The sequence below is a fragment of the Catharus ustulatus genome, chromosome 26 (genome assembly GCF_009819885.2).
Source record: "Catharus ustulatus isolate bCatUst1 chromosome 26, bCatUst1.pri.v2, whole genome shotgun sequence".
Lineage (NCBI taxonomy): Eukaryota > Metazoa > Chordata > Aves > Passeriformes > Turdidae > Catharus > Catharus ustulatus.
Genome location: NC_046246.1, coordinates 850,590 through 877,128, shown reverse-complemented (window position 1 = coordinate 877,128; position 26,539 = coordinate 850,590).

Below are 26,539 nucleotides of genomic sequence, written 5' to 3'. Positions count from 1 at the left end.
CCCCTTGCTCCCAGCTCCCAGCGGGATGGGAAAAGGTGAGATTTCATTCCCAAAGGTTTTTTTCCCAGTACCTGTGTTGTCAATTCTGCACCTCCCTAGAAACGATGCTTTTCTCTGGCAGCATCTCCAGGGATGGAATCTCTCACCCTGGGCTTGTTGTCCCCTCTGCTGCTCCCACTTCAGGGGCTGGGAGGAATCAGCTCCGCTTTAGGCTGGTCCTGGGGTCTCCATTCAGGTTCCTAAAAACAAGGAGTTTCTCCAAAGTGACAATTCCAGCAAATCCTGGAGCTGTGGCTCCCCAGAACCCTCAGGTCTCTCACAGGACCTGCCAGGTCCTGCAGTGTCCCAGGCAGCCAAAGGCTCCTCAGCCAGAAGTGAATCCTGAATTTATGGAAGTGAATTCATCCTGGTTTTCTCCATGCCCTGTTGCTTCTCCAAGCAGGAATCACTTGGGAATTGGAACACATGTTCACCCTTCAAGCAGCCTCTCTCTGTCATCTTCTAGACTCAAACCAACCTTTTTGGATGCCCACCTGAGGAATTTCCTCCTGGATAAAGGTGGAGCATTTCCTTCTGGAGGAATTCAGAACAACCCAAGAGGACACAGAGGTTCTGAGGCACCCCTGGAAGCAGAGCCCCTGTTCCCACCCCATCCCATCCCAGGTGCCAGACAGGAGGAATTACTGCTCCAAATGCATTAAAGGCTTTTAAGTTCCAAGCTGGGAGCCACTGGTGGCTGTGATTGAAATTCCTGTCACTGTCAGAGGGGAGGGAGCAGTGCCAGCCACATGATCATCCATATGCCCGGCTAAATCCACTCCAAATTGATTAAGTTCTGCTGAAGGAGACCTGGAAATCAATCTGTTCAGGCTTGCTTGAAGAGGAATGACAGCCTGGAGGTGACACAAGTCTGTTTTCATCGCTGGCCCTCATGGGAGCTCACATTGCACCTCCCATGCCTTCCCCCAGGTGATTCTGCTGGCAGAGAAAATCAGCTGCCGTTGGAATCAGCACAAAGTTCTTTGTACCAATCTCATGCCTTTCTGGGGCATTTCAGGCAATTTGGGCTTTCCAGCCAAAACCAAGCAAAAAGGAAGTGTTTTTTAGGAACAGAACAAATGTTCCTGGTGTATGGATGGTTCCCAGAGAGGGACTGGAGTCTCCTCCCTGGGATATTCCAGAGTCACATGGACACAATCCCATGCCCTGAGCTCTGGGATGGCCCTGCTGGAGCAGGGGGTGGCACCAGTGACCCTGTGTGATCCTTCCAGCCTGACCCATTCCATGAATTTAGCATCTCATATTCCAGGATTCCAGTTCAGCACTCCCATGAATGCCTCTGGAACTGTTGGGAGTCACTCAGGTCTGTCCAACTGTCCCAGAGACATTTCCACCTGTGTTTGCTGCTGCTCACAGCAGCCTGGGAGGTGCTGGAGCCTTGTCCTCCGTCTGTTTTCCGCCTGTTCTGACTTCATTTGTTGAATTATCTGCTAATTCATTACAACTAAATTTCATTGGGCTTTTGGCCAAGGTTTCTCATCAAAAATGACATGAAGACAAATATTGTCGTTATTTGCCCAGCTGTGCAGCTCCATTGATATTCCCTGCAGGGCCGAGCCCGTTATCAGAGCTGAGTAACACTGATAATAAACCCATATCTCTCCCCTGCAGAGCATCCAGTGTCAACACAGGCACCTGAGCAGTGTCCAAACCTCGGGGTGGATTTAATCCCCCTCCACACTCACTTTGTTCACATGGACTCGCTCTATAATCTTCCAATTGAACATTTTTCCAGCCAAACCCAGGCAGTTTTTTACAGCAGAGCGTTCCACATGAGCGTGCTGGATTTTGTGTATTCATATTTCAGGCAGGGAAAAGAAATACCCAGGCTGCTTCAATAATACATCAGGATCCTGTTCTCACATTGCCAAAACAGAACATTTGTGTTTGTATTCCGAGCGACTTTTTGTTTAGAAGTATCTTTGTTTCCCAACATAAATATTGCTTTAAGAATACGCAACCAGCGTGGGACATTTCTCTTTCATCAAATGAAATATCTTTATTATCCCCAAATGCCTGTTTATTAACACTCCCAGCACTGGCATTTCTATTTTTCCTTCTGCACTGCTCAGAGCAGCGAACAGAAACTCGCTAATGGAATCTACGAGTGCTGCCCGTCCTCACAGCCCTGGGAAGGAACAAACACGAGCTGAGCGTGAACACAACAAACACAACAACCAAATGTTTTTATCCCCCCGCTGCAGGAGGAACACGGTGGGGGTGTTGCCTCGGAACAAATTGGTGCTGCAGGAGGAGGGGAGGGGCTGAAATACCCAGCACAGGATGTTTAGAAACCACCTTGAGTGCTCTGCTGCCGCCCTGGGAGGTAGGAAAGGCACAGGACACGGAGCATCCTTTGCTCTTCCTGTACCATGAGACTACAAGAGCATCCCTGCTATAATTCACCCCTCTGATTTACAGCTCTGCTCCCTCTCAGCCCTGGCAGGCAGAAAAGAGCTGTAAATCACTTAAATCCAAGGATTTCCCTCTCCCAATGAGACAGGCATGGTTGTTGTGTCCTCACTCAGGTAACTCTCATCTCCCTGTGGATGCCTCTTCAGGTAGAGGATTTTAAAAGCTCCATGAGATAATGGGATATTTTAATAGATATAATCCTCCCAAAATCATCACTTTCATTCCAAACTTTAATGGCTCTGCTCCCCAAGTCCCTCCCCACACATCCACCTCCCTAAATTTGTGGGAATTTAAGGATAAAACATCCCAGCTCCCTATGACCAAAGCTGCCGTTGCTGGCTCTGATTCAAACAGCCCCCAAGTTTAGACTGAGATTAAATATTTTGTGTGTGTTTTAAGGAGGAAAGATTAATTGAGCTTTATTACAGGTTTAATGCCTCAGCCTCCATTTGCATTTTAAGAGGCATGATCTCATCCTGCCACAGAATCCCACACTCCGTGTTTACCACCCGGAATTGATCCCAGCTTTGATAGGTTATAATTAAAGCAGGCACATGAAGGATTTAATAGGGCTTCTTATTGTGAAGAAGGATTAAAGGGGTGGTAGAATTCACACTTAAATTTAATGACTTTGATTAAACAAGGGCACAAAGGGATCTGCTGGTTCTGGTTCCTGTTCTGACCTTGGGAAAGACACCTGGGCCCAGGACCTGGTCTCTGTAAGCTCAAGCTGTGCTCTGAGCATGTTCTACAGAGCTGGGCTTAACTCCTTTGCACCTGGGTCAGTTCTCCTCAGGAAAGTTGCAAATCTGTAGAACAAGGACCTGGCTTTTGGGATCAGTTGGGATTCCCTGGAATTTTCTCTGGTCAAGTGCTAAGAACAAGGGACAGGACAAGAGGAAATGGCCTCAGGTTCTGCCAAGGGAGGATCAGGTTGGATATTGGGAATATTTCCTCATGGAAGGCTTTGTCCAGCCCTGGACAGCTCTCTGGGACAGTGGTGGAGTCCCCATGCCTGGAGGGATTTAAAATCCTGTGGCACTTGGGAACATGGTCAGAGATTGCCTGGACAGTGCTGGGTTAAAACTTGGACTCAATGATATCAGAGGGCTTTTCCACCCCAAACAATTCCATGAAACATCATCTAACTGGAACAGCAGTGACAGGGGAGAGTTCAGTCTTGTGTTGAATGTGCAACTTTCCATTAAAATGGGGGGAAGTTCAGCTTTTTTCCTTTAAAAGTTATTGCTGTGAGCGAGGAACCATGGATTATTTCCTTGTTCAGTAATTCCTGGTACTTTTTGCAGGATTCTTCCAGAACTGGTGCCAAAATTTCAGCTGTGATGTGACACTGCACCACAAAGGGGAAAATCCAGCCCAGAACTGAGGAATGTTTGAGAGCAGTTGAGCAAAAAGCAGTGAAATCTTTCTGCTCAAAATGTGTCAGTCTGTTCCCTTCACTTCAAAATTGTCTTGTGGAAACTTCTGGAGCTTCAGTTCAGTAACAAACATTCCCTTCTCACCCCAATTTCAATGAAAATAAAGGATTGAACCACAGGGATTTGCCACAGAGGAGGAATCTCAAGTTTTGCTCAGCTTTATCCTGATGAATTCTGCTTTGTACCCAGAGAACCTGAGCTGAAACGAGAGAGCATTGATTTGGGAACAGCCACTCCATGGGGTGAACAGCAAAAGCTCTTCTATTCCCTGATATCTCTCTTTTCCTTTTCCCCCCTTTTTTTCAAATCCTGAGGCCTTTGATAGGACTGTGTGGTGTGAGGCCATGGACTGGCTTTCTGGGCATTGATTTCTAGGGCAAAAAGAAAATCCAGCCTGGAAGGAACATGGATCAAAGAGCTTTTCCCAAAACAAACTCTGAGTCACTGCTTGTCTGGGCTGGGGAAAATCGAGAATTGTGCCTTGAAATCCACTGGTAGGAGTCAGAGATGTGTCCTGGGAAGAGCTCAGCTGATTCCTGCCAGGATAAGAGCTGGAATCGGGAGCTCAGGGCAGAGATAAATGAAATGGAGTTTGGCTGCCTCTTGTCACCTGCTGCCAAGCATGGGCAATTCCCTGAAAGAGGGAAATCTTTCCTGAGGGGGAACTGCAGCTGAGCTCAGCTGTGCCTTGGCTCCAAACCCCACCTGCCCACCCCCAATGGCTCCTGGTGGGATCAGCTCATGGCAAACACGGATTTCCAGAACTATCCCCAGCTCTGTCACTCCAGGGGATCAGGACAAGACCTGGGAGTGGTTCAGTGCTGCTGATTTTCATCAGCTGAGCCTGTCCTCTCTGATGCCCCCCGCATCAGGGCCATGCCTGCCTCTGTCTGCCAGAAATTATTCACTTGCCCTAAGGGGAGATTCAAATTTCATGAGGAATTGTTGGAGAACGCTGGAATGCAAGGAAATGGCACGGGAGGGCTGAGATTTAGGGATGCAGCACAAGCCCTGCAACCAGACTCGTTAAACTGCACTGATCATTTGACCACAAGCCTATATTTGTAGAACAAATCTTTTTGTCTCTACCTGTGGGAAAAAAAATCAGTTCTTTGAGGATTTTAAGATTTGAGGACTTGAAGATTTGAAGCCTATGAGATTTCCCCAAATTTGGTTCCCCAACCTGAGCTCTTTGTGCCTCATCACAAGCTCTCAAATGGCTGAAGAGTTTATGAGTTTCTTGTAAAAAATGCCCCATCATTTACACGTGTTGAAAGCAGAATGCTAAGCATGGTCATTAATTAACTTATTAATTTATGGTACAATTAAATTTTAAAATATATCTGCCCACTTTTACCACTGCTGCATGTAAATGTCCCTTCTGCAGAACTTAACTTTAATTTTTTACCCAATCTATCTGCAGCCTTGATTCAGAATGCACTCAGAATTAACTTGGGCATGGAGAATTCTCTGGGAATGGCAAAGGAAGGAATTAATTCCACCTGCCTACACGAGCCTGTGGATGCACAGACGGGACAAGAAACCTTTGCCCCATCACACCCACACTGTTCTGCACAGGAGTTCACCAGTAAAAACCATCCCATGGGAGCAAAAAGGGCTGAGAGGAACATGGAGCTGGGGAAAACACCCAGAATCAGGTGATTTGGAACTGATATTTTTGTTCCTCAGGTCTCTGGTCTCTCCTTGTGCTGCCATCTGTACAAAGCACACATAGTACATATGAGACTTTTAGTCATGCTGTCAGGGAGAGCTGAACTATTTCCAGTGATTCCAGCTCCTTCCCTTCAATATCCAGGAACACTAATGTCTTTCTGCAGAGCACTCTTGTTGAAGCATCAAAACCACGTTCACTTCCCATTGTTTTTGTGCATTTCTGTTGCACAAACATTGCTTTTCATCTCCTTCTGCTTCCTGTGGCTTCTGCCTGGGCTTGCACAATTTCCACCTGTGCTGGAAGCGCTGCTCTCAGCAGAGCTGGGCAAGCTCAGCTGCCCCAGCCTGGCAGGAGCTCAGGCCAGGGGAGGGGCTGGAGCGAGGCTGAGCCCGTGCCAGGGCTGGCCTGGGCACATTTCCTTGCCCACCTTGGTCAGGATCACGAATGCCCAGCTGTGCCAAGGAGCTGCCCACGTGTTTCAGAAGGAGCCAGGAATGCACCCATTGGGAAGTGCTTCAGTGCTGACCACACTCCAGGCTTAAAATAGTCCAGCCCTGGGCTGAACCCACAGTGTGGGCAGCAGGAAAGGGACTGGGGTTCTGCCTCAGGTGAGACCCCACTTGCAGAGCTGCCCCAGCCCTGGGAATTTCAACATCAGGAGGATCTGGAGATGCTGGAGCCAGTCCAGGGGAGGCTCCAGGATGATCCAGGGATGGAGCAGCTCTGCTGGGAGGAAAGGCTGGGACAGCTGGGGTTGTTCAGCCTGGAGGAGGCTCCAGGGTGACCTGATTGTCTCTTCCAGGACCTGAAGGAGCTACAAGAAACATGGAGAGAGACTCTCCAAGGCATAGAGGGACAGGACCCAGGGAATGGCTCCCACTGCCACAGGGCAGGGCTGGATGGGATCTTGGCAAGGAATTGTTCCCTGCCAGGGTGGGCAGGGGCTGCCATGGAATTGCCAGAGCAGCTGTGGCTGCCCCTGGGTCCCTGGCAGTGCCCAAGGCCAGGCTGGACATTGGGGCTGGCAGCACCTGGGACAGTGGGAGGTGTCCCTGCCACGGCAGAGGTGGCACTGCAGGAGCTTTCAGGTCCTTTCCAACCCAAAGCTGGGATTCTGTGATTTAAAAATGGAGCTGTGGAGGTACCAGGGAGTCCAGGGGTGGGAGGAGGTGTTTGCCTACAAGAACTTCGCAGCCTTCAAATGGGAAGAGATGGGAGGGGATCCTTTGGGACACCTCAGAGACAGCTGAAAGAGCCCCTGAGAGCCACTGGCACCCCTGGGCTCGGCATTCCCTTGCCCTGCTGGCAGCCAAGGCCACTGCTCCCACCCACCAGTGCCCCAGAGGAGCAGCAATCCTGCCAAAACCTAAATAGAGGCATTTCTGGGGAACTGGAGGGGAAAGTAACACCCCAGACAGCATTTGTGGAGTCCATAAATCCACGTGCTGATAAATTACTGCAGAAAGTGCCTTGCACAGACACAGAATCCTGATCCACAGGGGCAGCTGGTGATAATGACTGCACAGGTTGTTGCTACCAGAGCACAACCAGTCTATTTTTCTCTTTTATGACTCTCCACTCTCAGGAATGCATCCATCAGGAAAAGAACTCCTGTTTAACGCCGAGTTCCTTTGGTGGGCAGCCAAGTGGCAGTGCCACGTTGGCTGTGCCTGTGGCTCAGCTGAGCTCGAGATTAACAACAGCTTTGCTGCTCTGTCTCCTCCTCTGTGCTGGGCTCTGGACAAGCTGCCACTCATTCATTCCTTCATTCATTCCCATTTGGTGCTCACGGGGTGATAAATCCCCTCCTGCTGCCTCTCATCCCAGGAATTAGCAGAGAAACTTCCTGCTCCTCTCTGAGCTCCTCTGAGGTGATTAAACGGGAGCTGAGCAGTTGCTTCTGATCATTCAGACCTTCTGCCCCTGCTCTGGGTGATTTTTCCAACCGTATCCTTGGGGATTAGGAGGAATGTTGGCATCACTGCTGCCTTCACTGCTGGTTTGCTTAATTAACAGCTCTCGTTTTGGACTGGTCTGCACAAAAAGTGCCCTGGTGAAATGGTGTTTAAAACTCCAGAGAGCTGTTCAGCAGCAGGGTGTCATGTCCAAAAGCACTGAGAAAAGAGCCCTGGTGGGCTGTTCACCAGCCTGCTCTGCCAGTGCTGTGTTTTGAATGGATTTTGGATGGATTTTGGACACTGACTCATCTCCCACACAGCAGGAACCAGCAGGGCCACCCTATTTGAGGCCCAACTTGAGCAGCAGCATGAGAGAAACACCTCCAGCCCAGTGGCCTCCCCAGCCCCAGTAAGAGAAGTGAGGATGAATTTTGGGATGAATTTTGTGATGCATTCAGGAGCCAGAGGGGCAGCTCCAGTTCCTGAATGCATCCAAAATTCATCCCAAAATTTGCTTAAAAAAACTGTAGAATCACAGGATGGTTTGGGTTGGAGGGGATTTTAAAGCCAGTCTTGTTCCACCCCCTGCCATGGCAGGGACACCTCCCACTGCCCCAGGTGCTCCCAGCCCTGTCCAGCCTGGCCTTGGGCACTGCCCGGGATCCAGGGGCAGCCTGGGCACAGTTCCAGCCCCTGCCCACCCTCACAGTAAATGATGAGTTTCCTTTTCCTTTTATTGGATTTTTCTGTGGCATTTCATATTTTTCTTCTTCACCTTCTGCTGTCTGGTCACCTGTGTGATTTTTTTTGCTGCTCTGGGAGGGCTGTGAGAAGCTGATGCTTTGCAGAGGAAAGCTGTGACTTGCCTGGACACAGAGAGATGAGGAGCGGGGGATGATGATATGGATCATTATCAGGAACTTGTAGGAGAATAATGGGAGCTGACAGTGGTGGATTGGGGAAGATGTTTACAAGATAAATAACAGCAACAATTTCATTGGAGCCACTGACTTAGAAATAAGAACAGGGATACTTTTCCAGCCAGGAAATGACACATTTTATGTGTTGGCTCCCAGTTCTACGTGCACATGGCACAGCACTGGGACTCTCCCTGCCTTCTTGAGCAGAGTGGTTTTATTTTATTTTATTTTATTTTATTTTATTTTATTTTATTTTATTTTATTTTAATTTCCAAGCCAAGAGGAACACTGGGATGAGCTCCTGCTCCTGACCCTGAGCTGAGAGACACAAACCCAGCTCAGCCCCAGGAACTGCAGGTCCTGCTCAGACTTGGACAACAAACAGAACTCTGCTAGTGGCTCAGGTGTGTCCTGGATCTGTGCTCAGGGGACGTTTTATTAAATCCCAGCTGCAGGACAGATTGAAATCCCAGCCTGGTGTGTTCTCTGAATCCCAGAGCTGAGTTCTCTGTTTCCCAAAGGTCAGAACCTCAGGCTGTTTTTTTGTTATTGTTGTTCTTGCTGCTTCTCAAACCTCTGAAGCCAAAGCCAGTGACCCACCACCCTCCTTGTACAAACTCCTCTCTCTGCTGCTCGGTGCTAGCACAGGACTGAGCCCTCCAGGCCTTCCAGTTTCTGAATCATCCATGTTTTACCTGCAACCTTCTCCTCCTCCCAAAACATGTTTGTGGGATCAGCAGAGAAGTTAAAGATTGTTGAAATGTAGGAATGAGTGGTTTATCCACTGCTGCTGCAGCCTGTCCTGGATGAGCAATGCTTAAAATGCAGTTTTGACGTGGCTTTAAATGTGTTTTATGTTGGACTGAACCTACTTTATGTGGCATTTTCTGGCTGTGGTTCCTCAGCCACTGGATTTGGGATTGTTCTGTTCCATCCCACTCTCTGCCTCAGCTCCTTTTCATTAATTTCACTTCCACAGGGTTAAAGAATGCGTGATCCTGGACAAGAAAGGAGCAAAAATTCTAAGAAATTCTAATTAAAATCCTAATTGATAATCAGGGAATCCTGGAATGGTTTGCGCTGGAAATGACCATAAATCCCATCCAGTGCCACCCCCAGGGACAGCTCCCACTGTCTCAGGCTGCTCCAGCCCCAAAGTCCAGCCTGGCCTTGGGCACTGCCAGGGATCCAGGGGCAGCCACAGCTGCTCTGGGAATGTCATTCCATGGCCTCACCACCCTCAAAGAGAAAAATATCCAGCCTGACCTTGTCTGTTTAGTGTGCTTATTAATTTATTATTTATTATAAGGAAAGATCTTGCAGAAGGCAAAGCAAACCCAGCACATTCAGCTTAGAGAAGAGAGCTGCAGGCAGCCAGGGCAGTTACTGGCTGGAAATGGGTTCAAACCCCAGCTGGGGGCTGCACCACCTCCCTCAGCAGCTGGGAGGGAATTATTTGCCTGGTTGGAGACAGGACATGAACAAGGTATCAGCAACAGCTCCTTTGGCTGGAAAATCCCTGAGGCAGAACAGAGCTGCCAAACTCAGAGGCAGCTCCGTGCAAAGCAGGGTCAGGTAATTGTGCTGAGGGAGCTGGAGAGGAACCCAGGGATGAGCCAAGGGGGAAATTCCTCTGGAGGGGTCTGAGGAGCCACAGCACAACGCATCTTTAACTGCAATTAAAATTAATGAACATTCTCTCCATGGCTCAGACCTGCTGAGCCGATCCTGGAAGGCCCCAGAGGCTCTCCTTGCCTGCACCATGGAATGGCCCCTCTGGAAAGTGAGTGACACAGAATCCCAGGATTGTCAGTGTTGGAAGGGACCTGTGGGATCATCAGGTCCAACCTGTGACCTGTGGCTGTCACCAGCCCATGGCACCAAGTGCCACGTCCAGACCTTCCTTAAACACCTCCAGGGATGGGCACTCCAAACCCCCCCAGGCAGCCCCTGCCAATGCCAGCCCCTCCTGGGAAGAGATTCTTCCCAATCTCCAGCCTAACCCTCCCCTGGTGCAGCTAATTACACCCTGTGTCCTGAGCCCAGCTCCTGAATGGATCCAGGCCCTTCTGCAGCTCCCATTTCATTCTGGGCTGGGTTATTGGAGATTTGCAGCCCCTGCTGACACCTGAGCGCTGCTGGGGACTCGTTCTGCTGCTCTGCCCCTTCAGCTGTGGGGAAATAAAGCTGAGCCTGGGCCTGTCCCAGGAACTCTGCTGTTTATGGGCATGGGAGAGATTGGGATGGGAAGCCAGAGGGAAACATCTCCTTCCAACAACCACCCAGATGTGCCCCTCACAGCTGGACCACTGGAACTCATCAGCTCCATCAGCTGCTGATGTGAACAGGGACCTTGGGGTGGGGCACAGGCAGAGAATCCCCGACTGGATTGGGTGGAAGGGACCTTAAATCCCATCCCACTGCACCCCTGCCATGGCAGGGACACCTCCCACTGTCCTAGGCTGTCCTTGGACATTTCAGAGAAGCCAGAGCTTCCCTGTGCCAGTGCCTTCCCACCCTCCCAGGGAACATTTCCTTCCCAAAATCCCATCTAGCCCTGCCCTCCTTCAGCTTCAACTGCACCCATTCCAGTTCCTGGGGAGCAGTACTGGTGTCTCACACACATGGATCCGTTCCTTAGAAGGAAGGAAGGAAGGGGAGGAGAATGTTTGGAAAACATTTTGGAAGAAATAGGAACACACAGGAAAAGGAAGGACCAAAATTGTGTCTTTCTTCCTTCACCTTCCCCCACGTATTTTTCCACAGCTTTTCCTATTTTTCCTTTAACATTTTAATTAAAAGCATCATCATAATCATAACTGGATGATGAGTGTGTTTGTGGCTGACTTGAAATAACTCCATCCCCAGCTGATAAACTCTAGTGCTGAACACTCCAGCACCACCTTTCAGGATTTATTTTGTCTATGATGTGGTTATTGCAGCCCATAAACAAGAAGCATCCTCAAGTTCCCATTATAATAAAACTGTTACAATGCACTGCTTTTTATGTAGGAATTAGGGAATGTGTTTTTGCATGACTGGAAATTTATATATTTAGTTCACAGATTTATATGGAGATTTTTTACAGGAGTTTTTAAGTGCAAAACCGCAGTGCTTGGGGTTTGTGAGCACAGGGCCTGTGCTGGCAGGGAAATGAAAAATCTGCTCCAGAATCACCTGGGTGCTTCAGAATTCTTGGGGGAAGAGATAATTACAGAGGAAATTATTGTTTCCTGAATAAACAGGGATTTCTTCCATCCAAAATTCCTTCCTTCCACTGAATAAGACCAGAGAAAGCAGATGTCCTGTTAGTAACAGAGTTTGGGCATCAGGATATGTTGAATGTATTCCCACCTGCAGAGATGCACCAGGTCTGGGAATTCTGACATCAGGAGAACCTGGAGCTGCTGGAGCCAGTCCAGAGGAATCCATGGAGCTGGAATTCCAGAGTAATGCAGGGCTGGCGCCCCTCTGGAGCCAGGCTGGGAGAGCTGGGGATGCTCCCTGGAGAGGAGAAGGCTCCAGGCAGAGCTCAGAGCCCCTTGCAGGGCCTGAAGGGGCTCCAGGAGAGCTGCAGAGGGACTGGAGACAAGGCAGGGAGGGACAGGACCCAGGGAATGGCTCCCACTGCCACAGGGCAGGGCTGGATGGGATCTTGGCAAGGAATTGTTCCCTGGCAGGGTGGGCAGGGGCTGCCATGGAATTGCCAGAGCAGCTGTGGCTGCCCCTGGATCCCTGGCAGTGCCCAAGGCCAGGCTGGGACAGTGGGAGGTGTCCCTGGGGTGGCACTGGGTGGGATTTCAGTTCCTCCCAGCCAAACCACGCTGGGATTCCCTGATTCTCTGCAGGAGCTGGCAGCATGCAGGATCCTTTGGGGATTCCACCAGCCAGGATCCCTTTCCAGCCCCTCATTCCCCACTCTCACGTCCAGGATGCCCCATCCCAGGTTCAGGATCTGGAACTTTCCCCTTTGCTCCACACAGTCAGTGATTTCCCAGCTCTGGTTTGTTGAAGTCTCTCTGCAGGGCCTCTCTGCCCCCAACAGCTCCCAGATTTGTGAACTTGCTCAGTGTCCTCCAGGTCCCATGTCCAGCTTATTTATGAGATGTTGAGGAGCACAGGCCAAGGATGGAGCCCTGTGGGACCTCAGAAGTGACCAGTGCCAGCCTGATGTCACCCCAATGTCCCTCATACACGGTCAGGGTCACCAGCATGACCACAGGAACCCCTGGAGCATCAAGGGCTCCTCTGCCACCCATCAGCAGAGCCATGGAATATCTCAGGCTCGGCAGTTCCACCTGCACCAGGCAATTCCTGTGCAGGGAGGGGCTCCAGAGGGAGAGGAAAGCTCAGGAACAAAGCACAGGAGAGCTGGGATCCAGGGGAGATCTGGGCTGGCAGGTCCAGACTTGGTTTCTGTCAGCTCTGCAAGTTCAGCTCTTGTGCACAAATGTGGGGTTAGTGCTGTTCTGAGAGTGAGCAGCCAAAGGCACAGGTAATTCAGGGCTCAGTGGAAATATTCATGTCAGTATTTCCAACCCAAGTGCCAGTCTTTGTTTAGCTGAGATTTAAAATGTCAGTGTGCATTTTTCTGTGGTCCCTAAAACAAGAGGGAAAGTGACTTGAGCAGAAACTTCCCGAGAGTTAATTTGCTGTCATCTTCCTGAGCCGTGTAATTTGATTTTTGAAAATTTAATTTAGTTAGAAAGATGGAAGAGAGAATTTAAGAAATAATTTCAAAATGGAAACAGTAATTGCATCCCCGTATTCCAAATTTTCCTGAAAATGAAGGTCTTGGCTCTGGCATTATCTGGGGAAGGACTGAAACCTTTCATTAGAAATGACATCTTCCTATAACAGCAAAGTTTAAACATGCATTATTTCAGTGAAACCCCAGCATTCAATGGGAGCTTTTGCTGTTTGGGATGCCAGGAGCACTGTCCCATTCCATGGAGCTCCTGGCTGTCCTGGAGGAGCTGGGCTGAGAATAAAATAGAGAGGGAATAACATCTCCCTGCCCTGAGCTGATCCCAGTGGGCAGCAGGAAAGGGATTTGGGTTCTGCCCCTGTTCTACCCCTGAGACCCCACCTGCAGAGCTGCCCCAGCCCTGGGAATTTCAACATCAGGAGGAGCTGGAGCTGCTGCAGCTATGCCAGAGGAGATGATCAGAGGGATGGAGCAGCTCTGCTGGGAGGAAAGGCTGGGAGAGCTGGGATTGTTCAGCCTGGAAAAGAGACCAGGGTGACTGATTGTGGCCTTCCAGGACCTGAAGGAGCTGACAGGGAAGTTGGAAGAGGCAATTTCCAAAGGGACAGGACACAGGGAATGGCTCCCACTGCCACAGGGCAGGGCTGGATGGGATCTTGGCAAGGAATTGTTCCCTGGCAGGGTGGGCAGGGGCTGCCATGGAATTGCCAGAGCATCTGTGGCTGCCCCTGGATCCCTGGCAGTGCCCAAGGCCAGGCTGGGCATTGGGGCTGGGAGCACCTGGGACAGTGGGAAGTGTCCCTGGGGGTGGCACTGGATGGGATTTAAGCTTTTCCAGTCCAGACCATTCTGGAATTCTGTGTTGACACTCCACACTCATTTTGTCCCAGAAAACCAGAGCCTGGATGATCCCACATCCATCGGTGGTGTGGACTCCATTCCCAGTTCTGAAACTGCCAGAGTGATTCCTATTGAAATGAATCCCTTTTTCCTCACATTTGTTGCGTCCTCAAAGCCTGTGGGCACCTCTTGAGAAGCTCTGGGTCCATGAAGACGAACTGGCAGGAGCTGGGAGAGCAGAAGGTCGTGGTGCCCTTCAGAGGGCCCAAATCAGGCTGGGAATGGAGCCCAGGGAAGAGAATTTGGCTGTTCCTGATCCCTGTGCTTGCCACGGAGAGCACACAGGAGAGGTGGGATGAGGGGGCAGGGCAGGGCCCAGGAAAACACCCCAGGATTTGGGGTGTCCAAAGCCAGCAGCCAAACGCTGCCCAGACCTGCTGCAGTGTTCAGAGGGGCCAGGAGCTGCAGATGAATCATGGCAGGATAATATTGCCACAAATCAGCAGCGCTCGGCTTCCAGCGCTGAGGGGATGATGGAGAGCTCCAAAGTGATTTATCCCCTGCTGCTCCATCCCCCCTGCCCTGCTCCTCAGCCCATAAATCCCTGAGGCATCCAGCAGCACCCTGTGTCTCCCTGCTCAGAGTGAGGGCCCATCCAGCACCGGGCTCAGGCAGGGAATGAGCAGAGCTCCTTCCCCACCCTCCCCTGCCCACACCAGGTTGGTGCAGGGATGGAGCCAGGAACAGCAGGAGCCCAGCTCCAGGGGATGGGAAGTTCCAGTTTTATTGCTCTGGAGTTGTAGGAGGGAAGGGATGCCTCTGGGAAGCCCCAGAGCAGCAGGAATGGGCAGGGGCATTATCCAGGAGCACAGGGACTGTCACATTCCCTTCTTGCCATGTTCCCATCAGCTGATGCACAAAGCACAGCTCAGTCTGCCCAGACATATCAAACACACCCCTCTGAGAGGGATCCCTCTGCATTAAGGTTCAGATTTATTTTTAGATGTGCAAAGGTGAGCTCACCACCACCAAACCTTTGTGGAGCCAGAGTGGAGGAATCAGCTCCCCCAGCAGGAGCTGTTGCCATTTCAGCCAAGCTCAGCTGGCTCAAAATCACCTCCTCTGGAAGGGGCCACAGACTGATGGGCAGGTGGGATTGGTCAGAGCTCAGACTGGATGGTCCTGGAGCTCTTTTCCACCCTAAAATGTTCAGTGGTTCTGTGGCTCCAGAGGATCTCTGGCAGATGGAGCTGCACATCCCTGTTGAGCACCTAACATGACAGCAGATTCATTCAGTTTATTTTCTGAGTGCTTTGTTGAACTTCACTTTCATATTCTACCTGTGCTTGTCAGGGAGAATAAAAACCCTCCCAAGGAGCTCTGCACCTGCTCGAGGTGAGAGAGGGATCCACTCCTGGCCTTGAATGCAGCCCTGGAAGGAGCTCCCAGCTGCCTTCTTTGGCTTTCCAATGAATAAAGTATATTCATTATATTTTAATAAGGGTAATAAAGGGTAAAGGACACTTTGAGAGATGCTGTGTGCCTGGCCTTAGTCCTTGGGAACTGGATATTCCTCGTGTTTTAGTGGATTCACATGTCCAGGTCTTTCAGCACTGACCCTCCCAGAAGAAAATCCAACTGTTGCTGCACAAACTGGAATTTTCCAAGGGATGTGAAAGGGTTGTGCCTTCAACAAACCCATCAATCACTGTGGGTACAGCAGAGGGTGGGGTGATTCTTGTCAGCTCTCATTAATTTGAAAAATAAAGATGAAGCTTTGAAAACATTAGGGGAAATATGAATCAAATAATCGTTTGAAAATGTGCAGCACAATAAATGCAAAGGAGATTTGAGCAGTTTGAGTGATCAGCTGCAAATCTGCAGGTCATAAAAATCATAAACAACTGCAGGAACAAGCACTGAGCTTAATGAGAGTGGCTGAGGGGGCAGTGACAGGGACAAAGGCTCCCGTGGGTTTGTTTGGGGTCTGACAGCACACAGGACAGGCAGGGAGGTGGGGAAGGAGCACATCCTTTGGGATTTGCTCAGGCATTCCTTGCTCTGTGTTCTGCCCCCCTCAACCAGACTGGCTGGCTGGGAAAACCCCAAAACTCCAGGATTTGTGCTGTACCCCAGGCAGGGCTGGGCTGGCTGCTCTGCAGACACCAGGGGTCACAGTGCCTGGGGCAGAGGAGGAGCAGCAGGACTGGCTCAGATTTGTATTTGTGTCACCCCAGCCATGGCAGGGACACCTGCCACTGTCCCAGCCTGGCCTTGGGCACTGCCAGGGATCCAGGGGCAGCCACAGCTGCTCTGGCAATTCCATGGCAGCCCCTGCCCACCCTGCCAGGGAACAATTCCTTGCCAAGATCCCATCCAGCCCTGCCCTGTGGCAGTGGGAGCCATTCCCTGGGTCCTGTCCCTCCCTGCCTTGTCCCCAGTCCCTCTGCAGCTCTCCTGGAGCCCCTTCAGGCCCTGCAAGGGGCTCTGAGCTCTGCCTGGAGCCTTCTCCTCTCCAGGGAGCACCCCCAGCTCTCCCAGCCTGGCTCCAGAAGGATCATGTCCAGCCTCAGCACTGAAGGGACCCCAACACCAGCTCAGCTGAGCTCAATGGTTCTCCTGCCCTCTGTGGCACAGCTTTAAGGCACCCCTGGAGCTTAGCAAAGCTCCACCACAACCCTGGCATGGAAATTTGGGGTGGAAGAATCCTCTCCTGTCATTCCTCTCTCTGTGGAATCTCTGGTTGTCCCATCAGGACACTTGGGAGCAGCAGAGGCTTCGATGGCAGCTGGACAGATTGGGTGTCCCTCCCTTCATTACCCTCGAGATAATCGCTGCCCTGCCCTGCCCAGACAGGTATTCACATTCCATTGGGAGGGAATCAATGGAGCACAGAGCTCTGCTGCCACAAAAGGCTCCCTGGTGACTCCTGGAGGGACAGAAGGGCTCCCTGGTGACTCCTGGAGGGATAGACAGGCTCCTTGTGCTGCTGGGGAGGCCTGGCCAGCAGAATGAAGATGTTTACTGGGACAAACTGGGCCAGGTTTGAAGAGGGCAGTGGGTTTAGGGGAGGCACCCAAGGGGCAGTGGCAGGTCTGCAGCACCCTCTGTGCTGGCCCAGACTGGGGCAGGGCTGGTGACACTGGGGGGCTCTGTGTGAGTGCTCCAGGTCCCTGGGAATCGTGGTGCTGGTGGCAGGAGCTGATCAAGTCCAGTTGAGTTTCCCGGTGTCCTGGTGTTCCTCCTGTGTCCTGGTGAGGGAGTGAATTCCCACTCAGGCCCTCCCAGTGAAATGCACTGATTAAACTCACTGCTCGTTAAGCCAGGCCCCCGTGACTGCTGTCCATGCCCTGAGTGCCCAGGTGCCTTTGGGTTAATGAGGGACCTGGGACAGGCCCAGCCTCCCCCAGACCCAACGTGAGCTGTACAAAGCACCTCAAGGGAACCCTGTAAAAACACCTTTTTCTCCTCTTAATATGAATTTTCCAACATCAGGGCATGCCGGCCTTTAACACCTCCTGCACCTCGAGCAGCCCCACCTGTGTCCTTTCCTTTATTATTCATGAAGAAAATTCCGTCTGAATCGTGCCTGGATTCCAACCAGCCCTGCCTCCTTCTTGCAGAGACAAAGCAGCCTCTCCCACCCTGGGTCTGAATTCTGAGGTGAGGCTTTGCTGGGTGTTTAGAAAGATTTGTTTTTCTTCACTGGGGTCTGAGCATTAAAGACAGGATTCAATGGGATTGAACCAAATCCACCTGCTCGCCTTCAATCCTGCTTGGTTTTCTGTTTGCCTGCTGAAATCAATGACCCTTCTCAGCTGAAACTATGCAGGCAACACTTACCAGGGAACTCCTTCTGTTTTAGAGGAGCAAACTGTGAAAGGAAGCTACAGGAGGCTGTGCTGGCATTGGGCTCTGGCTGCTCCCACCTGCTGGGGAGGCAGAAATTCTCCAGTCAGAAGCAAACCACTTTAAATTTGAGAAGTACAGTTAAAAGTGGAGTTCCCACCTCATCCCTGCCCGAATTCCTGGCTTAGGCCCTGGCAGAGACCTGGAGGCTGCTGTGAAATACTGCAGAACACCGAGCATTTATTGACAAAACCCAAGCCCAGGTCCAAGAATATGAAGTTTTATTGATTTGTTTGCTTGTAGCTGGTGCTTCCCCCTGAAAGCTGCAGCATGGCCATGATTTGTTTTCATCTCCAACTTTTATATCTCTATTGATTTAGGATGGGCAGGAACAAAAAGGAGAATTGAAGTTGGGCCTTCAGATCCGTCCTTTCTTGTGTCTGCCGAGAGCTTGAGAGCTCTGAGGGAGAAATAGAAATTTGTAAGCACAGTTATCAGGGTATCATTGCTAATGCATGGAGCGAAATGCTCCCAAGCAATTCATTAAAGATACTTTTTGTATCCCAAGGAAAGGACATGGCCCATCCCTGTGCCAGCCAGATGTGGGTAAGGTCACCTTATCCATGAACAGATCTGGAGTTCTTCACACACTTCTTCAGGAATTGTGTGGCCACCCAGAAACACAGAAAAATATGGACTTGTAACATATAGATATACAGAACTCTTATAATTAGATTCCAATCAAAGTCCCAGTACTCCTGGAAGGCAGTTTATTTATTCAGATCAATGAGCACAAGCCAATGTATTGATCCAGTATAGAAAATGTTATTATTTGCTGGAAGATTTCTGCTATGGATGGCTGGGAAAAGAAATTGTCAAGGGTAAGGATGGATTAAAGCATCAGGCAGAAACTGCCCTCAGTGGAGCTCTCCAGGTTCTGTCCAGAGGAAAGAAATGAACCCTGACTCTGCTCTACAGAGGTTACAAATTCTCTTTTCTCTCTGCTGAAGAACTAACCCAGAATATTTTCTTGAGACATAATTTTGCAAATCTTTTTTTTTTCCCTGCCATCTCCCTCTCTTTCCAGCACTTTTTCCCTCTCCAGCTGCAGGAAACTCCCCATGGAAGCCCAGCGTGATTCCCTAGGAGAAGCTGGCTGCAGCAGCACAGCAGCTTTTGGTGACAGGGCACTGAGCAGAAACATTCTGACCATCAGGGATCCCACTGCAAATTCCAAATGCTGCCCACAGCCTCAGGAAAATCCAATGGAGGAATTCAGGGAGTGAAACTCTCCATTTGGAATTCTGCTTCCCAAGGATTGAGTACAGAACTAAAGCTGGGAAAAGAACTGTCCCCTCCTGTCAGGGAGTTGTGCAGAGCCAGAAGGGCCCCCCCAGTCCCCCTTTTCTCCAGGCTGCGCCCCTTTCCCAGCTCCCTCAGCCTCTCCTGGGGCTCCAGCCCCTTCCTGGCTCTTTTTCTGCCCTGGGAAGGTGCCTCAGGTTGGGCCTGAGCAAACCCCAGAAGGGTAATCCCATTTTTCCTGCCTGAGGGAGAGGGACACGCAGCTCCTGCTCAGCCTGATAAGATTGTGGTGCCCAAACCCCATGGGAAGCCTGGAAAATCTCATCCCACCCACTGCCTCAGCTTTGCAAATGGGAATGTCAGCTCTGATTCCTGGGGCTGGCACAGCAGAGGGAAGGTCTGGATGCAGTGACTGTCAGGGCCCCTCTGAGCTCTGCTCCATCCCAAATCCTGTGCCAAACAACCTCCTACCACATCCCAAAACCTGTGCAAACAACCTCCTGCCATGTTCCAACAGCTGGGACAGGCCCCACTCCGGTGTCCCTGCCCTTCCAGCCCTGCTCCTTCCCTAGAAGGTGCCAGCCACATTCTCAGAGCTCTGAGAAAGGGGAATATTGGCATTTTTCAGTGCAAGCTCCCAGCTGGATCCCTGCTGCCAAAGGCCAGGACGTGACACGTTCCAAGGGGCTCTGCTGGAAGGAATTGTTAGAGCACAGAGCTGCCTCTTTATCTTGGGCAGCAGGTGCACAAACCTCCATCCAAAAGACATTTGCATGGAATTGGCATCACCTGCAGAGGCAGAGCCATCGTTTTGGGGTGGGAACAAAGGAAATGGGAACATTCCTCCCTGCTCAGGCCGAGCAAATGGCCACTTTTATAACCCCTCTCTGCTAATCCACATCCAGGCCAGCAAGCAGTGCAGACTCTGTTTTTCATCATGGTGCTCGACGCAGAAAAAAAGAATAAAAATGAAGTGAGACAGTATTATATTTCAATTAAAATGCCATGAAATTTTTGGCTGTGCTTTTTAATGTGATAATGTTAATTAAACCAAGCTCTCATGTTCTGAAGTCTTATAAAATGTCTTGGAAACGGATAAAAAATAATAGCAGGAATAAAATTGGGCTATTTATCTACCCTGAGATTAAAGGGCTTCTTGTTTCCTTTATGAATTTAGATTTCCAGAATTAAATGAGTGTGAAGTAATGATATTTTTCAGTAGAATCATTATCATTTTTATTGCAGTGGAATGTGTGCAGCATTTCACTGTTATTGTACTTAACTCACCTAATTGGGCCTCTCCTCCCCTTCAGCTATGTGGGGAGAACAGGCCCCAAAATCCAGCCTTTTCCACCAAATTCTTGCCAGTCTGATTTTTCTGGAAGCTTTTCTCTCCTGGGGAATGCAGGCAATTGGTACCCAGCTGTTTTTGTTTAAATATCCCTCAGAATGGCCCAAAAATGCTTTTTAGCCTCTCCACAAGGCCTGGATTTGTAGTACATCCATATTTATGAAACAAAACATGAAATGAATGGGCCAGGAGACCTGCTCCTCTGTAAGGCCTTTATTAAAAATCACCTTTGGGTGGCGCACACCACAGCTGTTCCCACAGGACATCCCAAAGGAGAAGGAGTGCAGCTTTGTCCTTGGGCAGAGCTGGGCCTCCCATCCTCACGGCATTCGTAGGGGAAAAATTCTGGCTTGTAGTCAGGGGGGTCATGTTGGTAGGGTGCTGTTCAGGTCATGGCAACAGAATAGAGCAGCTCCAGATGATAAATTTGCTTCCTCTACTATTTTCCTGACTTGGGAACACTATTTTCAGTTCTAGATGGTATTTGGGTTCGTTGTTATAAGGGTTTTTAACTCTAAATAGTGTCCCATGAGCACTTGAGGTTGCATCTCATTTAAATGGGAACAGAGAGGTGGGCGTGGATACAAGGTGTAGGTACGGGTACCGGGAAGGGACAAACAACCAGGAGCGTTATGGCTGACACGGATACAAGGTAGGTACCAGGACATGGGAAGAGACAGGCAGGTGGGAGTGGTTGCACAAGGAAGTACTGAAATACTAATCTTAAAGAAATTAGGATTTTAGTTAAAAGTTGAAAGAAACTGGGCTTGAGATAGTTCCCTGATACTCAAATAATTGATTGCCTGTCAATTTATGTTTGCTTAGCTATGCTTGCAATGGAAAAGGATGAAACTGGTAGTTAGGTCCAAAGAACACAAACAATTGCAACCAGAAACTCATTCTTTGCAAAACTGGAGTTGCCCCAAAGGCCGTTTGCATTGTCATTGATAGAAAAGGTCAGGGCGAGGAGGACTCGCCTTACTTCCTCCTTTTAAGACCCCTCCCCACAAAAACGACCCCAGACTTACAGTAATTTCATGACTATAAGGTGCACCCTTTTGACTAAAATTTTCCCCCAAACCCGGAAGTGCGCCTTATAGTCCGGTGCGCCTTATCCTGATGGACAAAGTTCAGAAATTTGTGGGGGGAGCCAGCAGGGCCGCGTCTGCCAGTTGGAGGTGGGGTGGAGCAGCGGCGGGCACGCCCCGGCCCCGTGGAGGCGGGACGGAGGGGCGGCGGGCATGGCCCGGCCCCGCTGGGTACAGACGGGCCCGGTGGCTCGCGGCACCGCCCCTGCCAATGGGAGCTGGGAGCCAATGGGAGCTGGGAGCGGAGCTTCACTGCAAAAAAAAAGTGTGCCTTATAGTCCGGTGCGCCTTATGGTCGTGAAATTACTGTAATTCAAGAAGCCAACCATGGTGCTTAATAGCCATTCAAGCTAAATACCATAGGAAGCGGGGGATGGGAGGGGCTGGTATTATGAATATGTATTTGTTTGAACCTTTTGTCAATAGACTCTGTGACCACCTGTAATTTTGCAGTGTGTATTAGAGGGCTACCCCACACTGCTGCCCAGCGCTGAATAAACACACACTTTCTAACTTTAAATTGTTAGAGAGTTTTTTGTCCGTCACAGATGAGTATCGGTATTAGACCAATACTCATATCTTGGTAAATCAGTACTGGGGCAGGGAAAAGGTACAGACAGCTGGGGACACAAAACATCAGCAGCAAATAGTGAATACTAACAACAATTACACTTAACTGGGTAAACACAGACAAACAACAAACAATTTATCTACAATTCACCTATAACATAACACATAAAAATCGACCTGACCCACAGTTTATTATATAAATATGTAAAATGTGAACCACAAGTGAATCCCCAGCATGGCCAGGCCCAGGCCTGGAGCAGCAGTGGGGATATTTGGGGACAAATCTGTCAGTGTCCTTTGGATGAAGTAATGACTGCTCGGAATTATGCTGGGAAAAGTGAACAGGATATATTGAGGGGCTGCTCTGAGTGTGTACAAAACCAAAAACCTGCCCTGAAATAACCCTGGCAGGGCAGAGCAGCTCTGGGGCTGGCTGGGACGCTGTGGAAAAGGCTTGGGAAGAGGGAGAAGCTCCTGATGCAGATCCCAAAGGTGCTGCTGGAGCTACTCTGAGCCCTGGCACTGCCCAGCCTGGCTCTGGCACTGCCCACCCTGAGCCCTGGCACTGCTCAGCCTGGCTCTGGCACTGCCCACCCTGAGCCCTGGCAGTGCCCACCCTGGCTCTGGCACTGCCCACCCTGGCTCTGGCGCTGCCCAGCCTGAGCCCTGGCACTGCCCAGCCTGGCTCTGGCACTGCCCACCCTGAACCCTGGCACTGCCCACCCTGGCTCTGGCACTGCCCACCCTGAGCCCTGGCACTGCTCAGCCTGGCTCTGGCACTGCCCACCCTGAACCCTGGCACTGCCCACCCTGAGCCCTGGCACTGCCCAGCCTGGCTCTGGCACTGCCCACCCTGAGCCCTGGCACTGCCCACCCTGAGCCCTGGCACTGCCCAGCCTGGCCCTGGCACTTTGGGCACAACCTGGGCACGTTCTGTGCCCCGGGGCAGAGCCAGGCCCTGCTCTGGGCTTGCAGAGGCAGCTCCTGGTGCAAGCACAGCCAAAGGCACCCAGGAAAGACAAGTCCTGGGCATTTCCAGACATTTTATTGACATTTTGAGGCCACCCTCCCACACGTGTGAGGAGAGCAGAGAGTTCCTCCAGGGCAACGCTGTCCCAGGTGCAGGGGACACTCAGCAGGAATCTTGTCCTGGAATGAGCTGGGTTGGGAAAGCTCTCAGAGACTGAGTCCAGCCATCCCCAGCACTGCCAGGGCCACCTCTGACCATGTCCCCAGGTGCCACATCCACAGGATTTTAAATCCCTGGAGAGATGGTGACTCCACCACCTCCCTGGGCAGCTGTGCCAGGCCTGGACAACCTTTTCTGTGTCAAACTGTTCCCAAAATCCAACCTACACTTCCCCTGGCCCAGCCTGAGGCTGTTCCCTCTCCTCCTGGCCCTTTTTCCAGGGACCAGAGCCTGACCTCACCTCACCAGTCCTCCTGTCAGGGCTTTGTGGGAGCCAGAAGGTCCCCCCTTATCACATCAATCTGATTTCTCACCCCATATTAATGCATGCCTGATTTATGGGAGTTAAAGGCCAGGAGAAAGGAAGGAACCCTGTGTATTGGATTGTCCTGGCTATTGTGTGGGGACTTAGGAACCAATAGGAGTGATAATGGTCCTATCATTCTCACAGTGAGGTAGAATGGGACTTTTCCTGCAGAATTCCACATTTCCAGAAGCATCAGAAATTCAGAGTGATCATAGAAATACAATACAGAAAAAATATATCCATAGAAATACATAGCAATAAATACATGTCCTTTTCCTGGCTCAGATGTTTCCTTGCCAGAGTCCCAGGTGTGTTTGGAGCAGCTGCTGTACATCTCCACACTCTGAAATTGGTTTGTGGCAGACTCTGAAGTCTGAGATCCAGGATTTGATTTCCATTTGTGTCTCTATTACCCTGAGTCAATGCCATCATTTATATCTTCCTGCCTTCTTAGCAATCTGCTTTGATTTTGTCAGTCATTGACCTTTGAAGGTTTATCCAACCAAATTTGTGATGCTGGAGAGACAGCTGAGCTGGGCACAGAGCTCCCCTGGAGCTGCTGGTTCCTGTCTCTGAGCTGGAGCAGAGCAATCCCAGCTCCCAGGCCAGAGAGGGGCAATAAAGCTGGGCAATCATCCTGGAAACTGCAGGGGAGATCTCTGCTGATAGCATAGATTTGTCAGTCTGACATTCTTTATTGCTCTTCAAAGTCCAGCCTCTAACGGGGACTTTGGGGCCAGGAGATTTTATGATGGCAAGGCAGGGATGGGTCAGGAGTCCTCTGCCCTCAAGGCTTTGCTGCTGTTTTTCCCTCCACTCCATGCTCTGAGCAGAGGAAATGAAGCTGAGGAGATTTATACCATAAAAGAGATGCTTCTTGGGTTTCTTCTGGCTTTTTCTCCTGACAAACACTCCCCCCACTCCTGACTCTCCCTCCAAGTTCCTAAATTGCAGAGAGATGAAATATTCGGTCACGGGGGTGGGGACTGGCCCAGACCTGATGATTTCAGGATCTCACTCTAATTGCCTTGGCAAGAGGCACGTGGGAAGCTTTAGTGACAGAGGCACCGAAGCAGAACAGATTTTCCTGTAATACCCAGATTTTAAAGTGGTTTTGCAATTCATGAAGCTGCTGCTCAACATCAAACAGGGTTTATAAGATTTCCCCCTAAGTGCCAAAGGCTTCTGAAGCTGAGCATGCACAGAGCAGGGGAGGCCTGGGACTGGTCCCAGTGCTCCTGCTGTGAATGAGGAGTGACAGCAGTGAGGTCAGGGAGGGGTTAAGGTTGGTGACAGAGGCACTGAGGTGAAGCCCCCTGTCTGAGGGTGTCCTGTGTGGCAGCTGAGACAGACACAGAGTGGGATGGGTACAAATTCCACCTTAAAAGTGCTTTGTGTGTTCTTCATACACTGGAGAGCACCTCCAGCAGGGCAGGAACTCCTTCCTGGGACTCCCATCGTGCTTCCCTGAGACCATGGAATCATGGCTGGGTTCATGGAATCATGGTTGGGTTCATGGAATCACAGTGGTTGGGTTCACGGAGTCACAGAGGTTGGGTTCATGGAATCAGTGGTTGGGTTCATAGAATCACAGAGGCTGGGTTCATGGAATCAGTGGTTGGGTTCATGGAATCACAATGGTTGGGTTCATAGAATCACAGAGGTTGGTTTCATGGAATCAGTGGTTGGGTTCATGGAATCACAGAGGCTGGGTTCATGGAATCACAGAGGTTGGGTTCATGGAATCACAGTGGCTGGGTTCATGGAATCACAGTGGCTGGGTTCATGGAATCACAGTGGCTGGGTTCATGGAATCAGTGGTTGGGTTTATGGAATCACAGAGGTTGGGTTCATGGAGTCACAGAGGTTGGGAACTTGTGCCAGGGCTCCCCCACCCTCCCAGGGAAGGATTTTTCCCCAATATCTGCTGCAGGAATCTTCCCCTCAGTGAACCCAGAACCTGCTATAAACGCTGTGCTTATTTGCACCCTCTGGGCACAACCAGCACTTTTGGGAATGTCATTCCCAGTGTTTCCTGTGCTGATGTCTGAGCATCCAGCAGTGAGTAACTAAAGCCTGGTACCCACCTTTAATCACACCGGATCAATGCTCCATAAGGAGAAGGTTTAAAACGAATTTGTTATGCATCGCTGCCTACACTGGGAAGACTCATTAGCACCCAAATCGTCAATACAGCCTGAACTCCAGAGTAACTCCTGGATGGAATCCATTATGCCAATGGAGCAGGGGAAGGACGGAACAATGAGAGGGAGGGGGAAGGGGTTAAACAAAACAAAGCCTTTTGGAAATGTTTTGCTTTTCCTCTAAAACATCGCCAGCCTCCTACAGGGTGCTAGGCTGTAATTTCGGAGGGGTTGTCGGGGTCTGGAGAGGTTTCCAGCTGAGGTGCTGCTCCAGAACCACAAGAGGGCAATGGAGAATGGAGCCAGAGCCGTGCCCGGGCTGGGACGGGAGCAGGGTCGGTGCTCTGCCCTGACGGGACCCAAAAATGCCACCACGCTGAGGAGGAGGTGCAGTGTGCCAGTCACAGTTCCTGGGTTTCCAGCAGGGCTGTTTGGGAATCGATGAGGCTTTATTCCAAATACAACATCTGTCTGCCGGGAGCCCGTGCTCCCCAAATCTCATTGAGCCCGCAGCCAGGCGGGCTCGGCACCGAGAGGTGCGGGCAGCGGTATCGATCTCCCGGCTAAGTGTCCTAATGAAACACAAATCTGCTGTCACTTGCAGAGCCATCTGTCACCAGGAGACGTGAGCAATGCTACAAGCAGAACAATCGCCGTAATTCAATTGGAGAATGCAGCCCCTCTCAGCAGGCACAAAGCGCCGGGACCTCTGGGGCCGATAGAGTTTTGTGCGTTAAACCTCATCAAAGGGCAATAAAGAAATCAGTCAGTGGAGTATCAAAGG